General features: G+C 39.6%; 1 long non-coding RNA gene across 1 annotated transcript; it reads right to left on the bottom strand.

The window, feature by feature from the left end:
- Window positions 1-8,355: 8,355 nt before the first annotated feature.
- Window positions 8,356-9,384, bottom strand: LOC111833682 (uncharacterized). Its single transcript, XR_002835816.2, has 2 exons — window positions 9,284-9,384; window positions 8,356-9,212 (listed from the first exon to the last, which is right to left on the bottom strand). It is a non-coding gene; the product is annotated as an uncharacterized lncRNA (long non-coding RNA).
- Window positions 9,385-13,141: the final 3,757 nt, after the last annotated feature.

Below are 13,141 nucleotides of genomic sequence, written 5' to 3' on the forward strand. Positions count from 1 at the left end.
CAAGCAGCGGCATGGCAAGAGCTGTCACGGACGGAATTGAAACAGTCGTAGACAGAACAGGGTTAACAGTAATATAAAGTACAGTAAAAATAACAAATAGAGTGATCCTGTTCACAAGCCTCTAATTATCTCATCCTTCTTTATGATGTCATTAAGTGCTGTTGCTTAACTTTTGGTGCAATTTGTCTCAAAATTTGAAAAGGTTCAGATCTTCACCTTTAGAACCTTCAGATTGGAAGCATGCTAATATAATGCCCATATTCAAAAAAGGGGATAGAAGTAATCCAGCAAACTATAGGCCAATCAGTTTAACTAGCATTACTGCAAAAATAATGGAAGCTATTTTCCAAGTGAAAATGGTAGATTACCTGGATGCAAATAACATTCTGAGGGATAGCCAACATGGATTTAGGAGAGGTAGATCCTGTTTAACGCATCTACTTGAGTTATTTGAGGAAGCTACAAGTGAAATTGATCACAAGAAGACTTGCAATGTGATCTACTTAAATTTCCAGAAGGCCTTTGATGTTGTCCCCCACAAACGGCTCTTGCTAAAGCTCAAAGGTGCAGGGATTTTAGGAACTGTGGCAGCTTGGATCGAAAACTGGTTAACTGACAGGAAGCAGCGAGTAGTTATTAGAGGCACGATGTCACAGTGGGCCTACGTTCATAGTGGGGCACCGCAGGGTTCAATTTTAGGACCACTATTGTTCCTAATTTACATTAATGATATTAACACCAATACATACAGTAAACTGGTTAAATTTGCAGACGACACTAAGGTGGGCGGTGTAGCAGATACTGATCTAGCAGCAGAGAGGCTTCAACGGGATCTGGATTTAATTAGCGACTGGGCTGATACTTGGCAGATGAAATTTAACACAGATAAATGTAAGGTAATCCATGCTGGGAGCAGAAATATAAAGTACAGATATTTTATGGGTTCCACTGAAATAAAGGTAGCTGAGAAAGAGGAGAAAGATCTCAGTGTGTATGTTGATGCTTCCATGTCCCACTCTCGCCAGTGTGGGGAAGCAATAAAAAAGGCCAATAGAATGTTGGGTTATATCTCTAGGTGTGTGGAGTTTAAGTCAAGGGAGGTGATGTTACATTTATATAATTCCTTGGTAAGACCCCACCTAGAATATTTTGTGCAGGTTTGGTGACCATACCTTAAGAAGGACATTGCTGCCTTAGAAAAGGTGCAACGGAGGGCTACGAGAATGATTCCTGGTCTTAGAGGAATGTCTTATGAGGAGAGGTTAGCTGAGCTGAATCTGTTTAGCCTTGAGCAAAGGAGATTAAGGGGGGACATGATCCAGGTCTATAAGATTCTAACAGGTCTGGATGCTGTTCAGCCAAATGGCTATTTCAATATTAGTCAAAATACTAGAATTCGTGGCCATAAGTGGAAATTAGCGGGAGAACATTTTAAAACAAAATTGAGGAAGCACTTCTTTACACAGTGTGTAGTTAGAGTATGGAATAGTCTTCCTGCTAGTGTAGCAGAAGCTAAAACCCTGGGTTCCTTTAAATCAGAGCTAAACGAGCTTGATGGGTCGAATGGCCTCCTCTCGTTTGTAAATTTCTTATGTTCTTATGATAGACAGACAGACTGTGTGGGAGAGTGGCCACTGAGACAAATGAACCTGGAACAGAGTGTACGGGCACGTCATCAACCATGGACCATGACTTCACGCAGCTTATGACATTTGTGTACAAACATACATTGGCGACTGATGTTTTAGCATGGTTTCAATCTATTCATTTCATTCTATTAGCAACTTTTCATTCGATTTTCACTCTTCATTCTATTTTTACAATAAAACAGACTTGTGTTTCCATACACTTAGTGAATGTGTGTCTTTCATTTTGCAGGTCAGTCAGCATGTGGGATATTTTGTATAGATATGACAAGCTTCAGTGAAGGTTCCCATGTGACACACACAGGTTCAGGCTGCCTTGGATCTGAGCTAGCAGTCTGAGTACACAAATGCAAATGTGCCAGGGTTCACAGGTAATTTGTGTGTTTGCACAACAAAAGCAGGAGGACAATGGGGCTGAAGGCCTGCGCAGGTTTAGGAGTCCTAGGTATTTTTCACCAGAAAATAAAAAGGTCAGTAGATCTAGAGTTTTTATTTTCTGGTGAAAGTCCCGAGGTGTTTTTCACCCCTGCTGAGATTTTCGCAGGTCTTTTGTTGTGCAAACACATCCATTACCTGTGAGGCCTGCCACATTTACATTTGTTTACTCAGATTAGCTCAAATCCAAGGCAGGCCAAACCTCTGTGTATGACATGGAAACTAGGGATGTTAACCGATGACCGTTTGACCGGTGGTTGACCGTATCAACGTTAACCGGTCAAAGTTGTCGGTAGTCGGTTAAAAAAAAAAGTGATATCTAAATTAGGCTATTATAGACAGTGGACTATACGCTACTACAGTTAGCCATCTCATTCCTCATCTTTTTGTGTTAAGTGAACAAATTATCCCTCACACTCAATTTTTCATAACTCGCCTGTTTGTACTTAATAAACCAATAAAAACATTTGGCGCGAGGTCACAGCGTTTGGGTTCGCGCGCTCACAAGGTTTGTGAAAAGTAAAGGCAACAGGCTAAAACACTCGAGGTTAGAGCCAGGGCAGACGATAGGATGAAGCGTGCAAAGAAAAGTAGTGTGTGGGACCATTTCACCAAAAAGAATGAGACAGATGTAAGTTGCAACTTGTGTGATACAGTGCTTAAATATAGTAGCAGCACATCATCTATGATGTATCACCTGAAAACGCGACACCCGCAAGCCTCTTCGGGTGAGAAAGGGTTAGGGTTAGGTGAAAAATAAAAAAATAATATTAATTATACAACAGAGTTGTCCTGTCCGTTATTAGAAGGCACACAGTGAGTTAGACCTGCCTTGGCCGGTGCGTCTTTTACGCATTCTGAAGGTGCCTGTTTTATCCATTGGTTTTATCATGTAGGCAACATTCCGCATAAGATGGGCTTAGATTTGGAAATACATTTCATCTACATTTCAGTGGTAACCGATAAGGTGATGATGATCATCATCTTTCTTTATTATGGTTAGCACTACCTCAACTAAAGCGGCGTCTCTTCGGAGCTGTCATTTTCTTAAATGAGCCGTGGCAATGTTTCAAATGAGCTTCTAACCTAGACAAACGCCTTTATTTTCAAAGCGATCACCTTGTACCCAAACCATTTGAAACTAAGGAGCCATTTGTCCTACGATTACATACAACAAGCTCTTCGGCGCCGCGTTTGCGGGACTCATGTTTCGCGCTGTAGGGGATTTTAAAAAAGTGACGTGAGTGGCAGTGTGTGTGTGTGTGTGTGTGTGCGGGAGGCAGAGCGGCAGAGAGATGCGACAGAGTTGCGAAATTGCAGGCGCGGCTCGAAATGGCTGTTATTTCAAATAGCGTACCATATTTTAAACTAATCGGTTAACCGGTTTCAACCGGCTACTGAGGCTCGGTGGTCGGTCAAGAAATTTTTTAGTTTTCGCCATCCCTAATGGAAACCTTCACAAACACCTGCTATATCTATACAGAATATCCCACACACTGACTGACCTGCAAATATGAAAGACACACATTCACAAAATATATGGAAACACAATTCTGTTTTATTTATAAAAAAAAATTGACTGAAAAAAATTGCTAATAGAATTAAATGAATAAAGTGAAAACATGCTAACCTTTCAGTCTCCAATGTACAGTAAAGGCATTAATCATGAATTTCAGTCAGTTATGCCACAGCACTTCCCTTTGCTCGTTTTCTTCAACACAAAAAAAATCGCTCAGGCCAGGATCATTAAGTGCAATGTGGAGAGTGCAGACCAGCCGGGGATAATCGTGCTCGGTTACGGTAAAAGGCACACGGGTAAATTGTGAATACGGCCTTAATCTAGCTACAGCTTCTTGAATTGTTGGGCGGTGTGTGTAACATAACGTTTTGACATACCGATATCACTTTATATCGGTATGGCAATACAACATTTTAAGTGTTAAGATTCAGTCATTTTTTTAAATTTCCGTGTTTAAGAAGTTATGTTGCATAGCGCATTGGGGAGAGCCACCCTCCGACAGTAGCGTTCATTTCACGTGTCTCTTTAAGTCATTGTTTGATATTATCCAGAGCTGATCGTGTAATTAATCAACCTTTCAGTGTCATCATTTTTATGCTGTTGTATACTAATCTTTAAAATTCATCTTATAGAATTCTGTTCTTATTATTACATAACGCGAATTATTGGTATGTTATTATTTAATCACATTATGGCCGCTTTGCTTGGTTACGTATTAGGCATCATATGGCATGTGGGACACTGCCAGTTTGAAACACGCAGCCTCACTTCCATTTCTGGACCAAGATGGCGAGGTACGTTAAGTTTCTGCTCCCATATTATCATATAAATGATCTTATTTTTTAGTATCTGTCAAACTTGCATGTATATTAAAATATGTTTACTGTTTCGGGCTACTTCGTTAATTCTATCAAAATTTTATGTGCAAGTTAGCTATAGTTTCGTATTGATATTTAAGTTTTCTGCATGTGCTTTCCTGCGCTTTCATGTTACATTCAGATGCGGATGGTTCCGGTGTTCTGTCGAGTTGAGCTACTTTGTCGAGTTAGGCTACCTTAACCTCCTGAGACCCTACGTCCTCATATAAGGACATCATTTTTGTTTAAAACTATTAATTGTTCAAAAAAATATTTGGTTTTTATGATTGAGGTCCTACTAATCCTAAATAGCTAAAGGAAATAACACATGCACACCAAACAACGTGTAGCAACAGACAAGTTCGCAGCAGTCTCAAACGTTTGGCAGATGTTTGTTACTAACTGCATCAAGTCTTACAACCCAGGCCAGCACATCACTGTCGACGAGCAACTTTTTCCAACCAAGTCTCGCTGTCCTTTCCAGCAGTACATTGCCTCAAAACCCGACAAGTTTGGAATCAAGTTCTGGGTTGCATGTGACTTGAAGTCAAAATACATGTGCAACGCCATCCCTCATCTTGGCAAGGACCTCAGTCGTCCCTCTGGGGAGAGACTGTCCGAGAATGTGGTCATGAAGCTGATGGAGCCTTTCATGGACAAGGGAAGAACTGTTACCACTGACAATTACTTCACTTCATTGTCACTTGCTGGACGACTGCTCAGCCGGAAAACTACCCTTGTTGGCACCATAAACAAGATTCGTCGCGAGCTTCCACAATCAGCCAAACAATCTTCGAACCACAACGAATTCACCACACAGGTATGTTGTCGTTATTTTTATCTATTTTTATATATATTTTATCTATTTTTATCTTTATTTATATAAAGTGCTGTGTTATTTTTTCTTTTCTTTTTTGCACCTAGAGCAAGAGCTCCAATTTCATTGTGCTATTATACTGTGTATAAAAGTGCAATAACAATAACGTTTTATCTTTTCTTATCTTACTTATCAGGTGTTTTCAACAACTGGCACTACACTCACAGTTTATGCGCCCAAGCGGAGGAAGACCTTCTGCATCCTCAGCACCATGCACAACATAGTTGGGATTGGGGATAACCGAAAGAGGAAGCCAAACACAGTCACTGACTACAACACCATGAAGTGTGGCGTGGACATTATGGACCAGAAGGTTCGACAGTACACCGTACGTGCAGGAACACGGCGATGGCCAGTTGCCGTGTTTCACAACATGATTGATATGGCAGCAATGAATGCTCCCGTGCTATATCAGGCATGCACCGGAGTGAAGGAGAGAAGGGTGGACTTCCTGGCGCAGCTTGCAACTGAGCTTGCTAAGCGGTTTATGCAAGAAAGGATGGTGGACAAGGAGCAGTTGCTTTGGCAACAACCTGCCACACCACACCCAGGGAAAAGGGCCAAGTGTCAGGTGACCATCCAGTGCAAGAAAAATCATGCAACCTTACGCTGTGTAGACTGCTACAAGTACACATGTGGAAAATGCAAAAAGCAGACTGAGTGGCAGTGCCAGATATGTGCCAACAGATCACACCAATGAACTGCTAAAATACTGGTCACTCCCACACACACACATACACAAACACCAGATGTTGCACATTTATGTAAATATATATTTTTCTATTAGTGGAATTAGTTTTTATGTTGAATGTTTTTGTTTATGAAAATAAACGCTTTGAACTTTGGAATCTTTGAATCAATTTTTTCTACACCAATTGTACCCTTGGTGTGGCCCCTTACATATTGCTCCTAGATGACTGTGATCCCTGATTGTAAAGTCAGTAGCACTTTGTACGTCGCTCTGGTTAGGAGGGTCTGCTACATTTACAGAACAAAGGCAACCGTTCACACGTGATTAAGGATATTAGGTAAAAACAACCGGGCCAAATGGCCCCTCTCTGGGAGTTCTAGTGTTAATGTATAATTGTTGTCAAATATACAGTATGGCCATCAAGGGGTGGAAATGAGCCAGTTTGATGGCACAGAGAAGTGGATCATCACCATTAGAAGGGAAGTGCTGCAGCTCACATTTTTGCTCCTTTTACAACCGGGGTTATGAATCCCGTACTGAGTCAGCGGGTGCGGCCGGGCTGGCACGCTTTTGGGCGTCCAATTGCTGAGAACTCCCCTTCGGTTCTGACAAACTGTAAGATCGCAAGCAGTGACAGCAGAGCCACGGGCAAGTTCAACCAACAGAGAGGGAGTGATAAGCACCCAGGACAGGAAGAACCCACAACGCTGCTCACACTCAAATCAGTACAACTACACACAAATAGCTTTGAGACTCCTCATCTCGGGACTCCAACCCGGTACTTTTGGGTTTCTAACCCAGGGACTCCAACCCAGTACTTTTGGGACTTTACTCCAGGGACTCCAACCCGTTTTAAAGAGGGGGAGCTTTTTCCCTCTTGCCAAATTAGTGATTCGGGGGTCCTGAATTCCCCGGGCCTCTAGCCCAGCTTTTCTACCGCTTGTCAGCAAGTAGTGGGGTTGCCACACCAAGGACAATGCGGGGGTCCCATACCCTCTGCTCCTTAAGATCCTACTTCACTGCGGGGGTCCCATACCCTCCACTCCTTAAAGTTCTACTTCCTCACACACGATGCCTGCACACAATCCCTAGACACAATGCATACACAATACATAGACATACCCAATATATAAACACAGTGCGTGCAACCTCTCCTCCGTCTTAATTTACCGCCAGACCACTGGACACTTCAAACTGCTCAATTTGACATATCCAATGTGCAGATTTTGATATAACAGGCTCTGCTTACCTCTTCTGGTTGGGCCCTGCAGGTCTCTGTGTCCAAGTAGGCTGCGTCAACACTTAGCCGAATCCTGCGAATCTCCTGGGGATCCCGGACGAGCCCCCAAATTGTTGGAGTAGGCCGTTTCCACCGAGTCCGTGGATGAGACGAGATTCACAGCTGACACGGGGAGAAGTTGCAAATCACCGGTTTATTCTCTTGACTGATTATAATCAGGGAGCGACCATCTGACATACATTCAGCATGTACAGGAGGAGGCTCTGCCATATGCATCAGCTGTATCCCTTTTAAAGCCCTTTGGGCCTTCCTTTACCTGTGAGCCAGATGTGAAGCCTCTGACCAATCAGAATCAGTAATTATTAAACTACCTAGGAGAACTGAAAACAAGGCCTTGGAATTGGAATCAAGGTCCAGATTTGAAGAGCCCTGTGGCCTGTACTACGAAGCGGGGTTACTGGCTTAGAGGTAACTTGTCGGATTTAAGGTACCACAGTTTAAATGGACTTCGTATTCGCTCACTTACATTTTGCCAAGACTACCTTAAATCCGAAAAGTTACCCCGATAGGCCAGTAACCCCGCTTTGTAGTACAGGCCCCTGGTGTAGAGTATAGAATACACTGCATATAAATAAATAAGTATATATAAAAATATCCTTAGAAAAGAACAGCAATAAATGGATCACACAGGTTTTACTAATTAAGTTGTTATTTAATTAACTGGAATAATGTTTTTTTTTTTTTTGTCCAATCACAATGTCCCCACTAGCTTCATTAGTTACACAGCACCTGAAAACAGAGGAAATTTAATAATGTTACACAAAGCAGCACATACTTGTAAAAGAAAAAAATATAAAACTCTTATAACCCATGATTCTTCAGAAAACTGATATTTTCAGAAATGGTAACAGAAAGGATAATATATTCATGCGTGTTCCAATATAATGCGTGTGACAGGCAGACGCCCACCACTACCACCTAGTCCGACTACACCACCCTGGGCCTCCCACCCAAGGGTATACCGACACGTACACGCCCCACCCACTGGTTCTATCAGTAACTGTTGCAGAGACGTGACTGGGACAAAAGATAAAAACACACACTTTTATTCACACCACAGCAAAGATAAAACAACCTTAACAATACAGAAATAAACGTAAAACAAATAAAACACGCTGCGGAGTCTTGATTCCTCGTAAATCCCCCAGGCAGGGAGGCAATATGCGCTAGAAGGGGACACAACCACACGTTCAAAAGGTACTACCCGGCCGCTAGCGCTAACAAATCACAGCATTACCACAAACCTAAAACTAAACCCACACCGCACGAATCACACACAAACCCGAGCGGCCTCTTATACCCAAGGCTTCCACCCCACAGAGTATACGGCCACCCCCAGCCCACAAGGCCACCCAGACAAGAACCACAGAAAACAATCCGAATCAAAGCAAAAAGAAAACATCCAACCAAACACAAACTCAATAAATTTATACATCAAACAAAACAAAGAAACAATCCTTAATTATCCTAAAATACATCCATAAAATAACCCAAACATATAAAAAAACCACAAATATCAAATAAAACCCGTGGTCCGAATAAAATGTATAAGACAAACCAAGGCAAAGCAGCAGGGCGGAACAATAGCAAGACGGTAGGAGCAAAGCAACCAGGCAAAACGTAATAGAGAAACAAGACCAAATGGCCACCAAACAGCAGCTACACAGCAGAACAGGACAGCAGCCACACAGCAGAGCAGGGCATCAGTCAAGCAGCAGGGTAAAGCCGCGAGGTACAGCGGCAGGGCAGCACAGCCTAGAAGTAATCATAAACCCCATAAGCACATTTCCAACTAATCACATTACCCGCAAACTAAGTTTACTTTACCCAATCCGGAGACCAGATTCACTCTCCCCACACACCACTCCAACCGCCCGTACTCGATACCTACAAAACATGCAGGAATTAATAGGCTGCTTTACAATAGATAGCGACACCCAAAATTATTCATCTCCTACCTTTCGCCCACAAGCCTCGCAAATACCTCCGCTTACGTTGGCCCAAATTGACACCAGACACTTGCCCACACCAGTCTAAACGTCGCCCTTACGGCAGCACACAAAACACTAACCGGAAACCCGTGTGTTTTAATAGGCAAAGGTCTAGGAAAACCCGGACGTCTTTTAATTAAGCTGAAGGACTACACCGGTCAAAAACCACGCCCCCCTGATCCAAATTTACATACCCAACAAGGGAGAATCAACTCCCCTCAACATACTACCGGTCACATGTGTCTTGGAATAAAATGTAGTCTTTGCATAGAGAAGTCACGACATAACTTTCAGCACTAAAAAATTAAGTAAATTCCGTTTTTATCGATTCATACATTTTGTTTTCATTACGTTTCACATATAATGTATCTATAGCCAGGGTCTAAGTGCAGTATTAGATTGTTAATGCAAACATTATGCTCGGATCATTAGAAATACTGTTCACTTTTTCGTGAGTAAAAACGTGTACATGAAATAGAAATCTTATTTTTTTTTTTTTATTAACAGATAATAAGAATGCGATCATAGAGACGTAAACTGTTATGCAAACTATGGATACTGTTAAATTCGCACACAGCCAAGTTCTAAAGCAGCGTGAAAATTGAGGCAAGAGTGTATTCAAACTGCACATGCACATGGTAAGTCGAGAATGTATGACACTCAAACACGCACACACACACATAGATACATACATGTTAACACATACATACATATATATATACACATACATACATATATATATATACATACATACATATATATACACATACATACATACATATATATATATATATATATATATATATATATATATGTAAAAACTAAAAATGCGATAAAACTAACCTTGTTTCTTCTTCGAAAGGCAGAGACTCGAAAGCAGCATTTATTTATTGGCGTGTGTTAAGTAGCGCATGAGCATGCGCAGTTAACTGGGGTAGGACATTTTCTTTTTTTTTTTTTTTTTTTTTTTATTGCAAGAAAAGACACAATACAAACATATACAAACTCTCATAGAGGAGAATAAAAACAAACCAACAAAACGAAACAATGCTAGGGAGCAACAAAAGACATATCAAACAAAAATCAAAATAGGAGCAACTTAGACATTCGGTGACTAAGGATTCGTGCATTTTTCCAATCTTTTAAAGTCCTTAAGGAGCCATAATACAATTTAAATTCTTTCATAAAACAAATGAAGGATGGCTTTCTCCCCTTCCACTTACAGCAGTGAATATGATATTTGGCTAACAGCAGTATCACATTAATAACATTTATTGATGAAGAGTCCAAATTTTCCATGTAATACAAAATATGAGAGGCGTTAAAAGGGGGAATTTCTTTTTTAAGGTTAACCCAACTATGGACATCTTTCCAAAAAATTTGTGAAAAAAAGCAGTCAGCAAACAAATGATTTATAGTTTCATTTTCCTGGTTGCAAAAAACACATGGATCAACATCAAATTTAAATCTTCTTTCAAGAAATTGGCTTACAGGGTATATATTATTAATAATTTTAAAGTGGGTTTCTTTAACTTTTGGCGAAATCGGCCATTTAACAAAAGCTGAATGAGCTTTAACTTTAATTGAGTAATCGTTTGGACAGCCCAATGTCCTGAAAGAAGCTCCGTGATAATCATGGTATATTACTTGTCGCAAACCTTCATTAACAACCTTATTTTTACATTTGAAAGCAGTTAATTCACAACCATTTATCGTCAGTTTAGGAAGTGATATTGTTACCTGGGAATACAAAAGTGTATTTTGGATTAGTTGAAGTGATTTTGGAATTGATTTACATACTTTATCAAAAATTTTAGATTCACAAACTACCTTATACTTGTCCACAAAGGATGTAAAATTCAGAAAATTACCATTATTATCTAACATATCACCAACAAATATAATATTTTTATCAAACCATTCCTGTATAAATAATGATTTCCTTCCAGCTAAAATTGATCTGTTATTCCAAAGAGTTGAATTATGAGGTGAAAAGTTATGGTTGAAAATCATTTTCCAAAATAGCAATATTTGTTTGTGAAACTTCGATAGACTTAATGGTATTTTGGTAGTCTCAAAATCACAACTTAATAAAAAATCAATTCCTCCTAGATTTTTAAATAGAGAATTCGGGATGTGAAACCACATTGAATTTTTGTTCATTAAAAAGGATTTTAGCCATTTGATTTTAAATGTGCCTACCATGGCTTCAAAATCTAAGGCATTAATTCCACCATTATCGTAACTTTTAACCAATTGTGATCTTTTAATGTAATGAGTTTTGTTTCTCCATAGAAACTGGAATATAATGGAATTAGCCTTCTTAATATTTTTTGGTGAGATGTACATGGAGTGGCAAGGGTAGATTACCCTAGAAACACCTTCTGCTTTAGTTAATAAGTTTCTGCCAAATAAAGTTAAATCTCTAGTCAACCAATGACTTAGACCTTTTTTCATGTTCATTAACCGTTCAGTAATATTAACATGCTCCCTTCTGATAACATTTTTAGAAATCAATATACCCAAATATTTAACTTCTTCTACAACCCTTATTGATGAAATAATATCAAGGTGACAAGCATGAATAGGAAGAATTTCACACTTCTTAAAGTTCAGCTTTAAACCTGAAGCTTTCGAAAACATAGTGATCGAGTCAAGAGCATTTCCCACCACCAGACTATTTTTAAGAAACAAAACCGTGTCGTCAGCAAATTGGCTTATTTTAAATTGTCTGTTAAGAACATTGATTCCTTGTATTGTGGGGTCATTCATAATAACTGAAGCTAAAAGATGTGTTGCTAAGATAAATAATTTTGGGGAAATTGGACATCCTTGACGAATACCACGCCTCACTTGGAATCTGGGAGTAAGTCCTGGATTAAGAGATACCACACTGAATATACCATTATAAAACATTTTGATCACTGCACAAAAATAGTCTCCAAATCCCAAGTAATTTAGGGCTTGAAATAAGAAAGAATGCTCTAACGTATCAAAAGCCTTATAGAAATCTAAAAATAGTATAAGATTATCTTCATCAATCAAATTGTTATAATCCAACAGATCAAAAATTAGCCTTATATGATTATGAATATTTCTCCCTTTAATAAAAGCAGACTGGCTTTCATCAATTATGCTCTCCAGTCCTCTGTTCAAACGTTCAGCAAAAATGTGTGCTAGGATCTTATAATCATTGCATAATAAGGTGATCGGTCTCCAATTGTCCAAATGCAGAGCATCTTTCTTTGGCTTTGGAATTAAAGTGATGATCCCCAACTTCATAGAATTAGAAAGAGTCCCAGCAGAAATGCATTCCAAAAAAACCTTATACAACAGACTCCTGAGATCTTGCCAAAAATGCCTATAGAATTCGACAGTTAATCCATCCATACCAGGAGATTTACCCAAGGACATTTTTTTAATAGCTTTATCCATTTCGTCAATGCTTAATGGTTGGTCCAAGAACTGTTTGAAGTCTAAATCAATTTTTTTAAGATCTTTTAAAGCATTCAGGAACATTTGACAGTCAGTTTCAGAGTAATTTGACTTATATAGCTTGGAATAAAAACTATGAATTTCTTCGTTAATCAAGTTAAGGTCTTCAGTGACATAATCATTTATATTCATTTTAGTAATTTTCTTTTTGACTTGTCTATGTTTTTCCAGATTGAAAAAATAAGAAGTATTTTTTTCTCCCTCTTCCAGCCATCGAGCACGGGATCGAACAAATGCTCCTTTCGCTTTATCCAAGTACAGAGAGTCCAAATCAGATTGTAGTTTATTTAGCTCAGCAGTTTCACTGTCTGACAGTTGTTTTTTTCCTGA

This window comes from Paramormyrops kingsleyae, chromosome 6 (assembly GCF_048594095.1).
Source record: "Paramormyrops kingsleyae isolate MSU_618 chromosome 6, PKINGS_0.4, whole genome shotgun sequence".
Taxonomy (NCBI): Eukaryota; Metazoa; Chordata; class Actinopteri; order Osteoglossiformes; family Mormyridae; genus Paramormyrops; species Paramormyrops kingsleyae.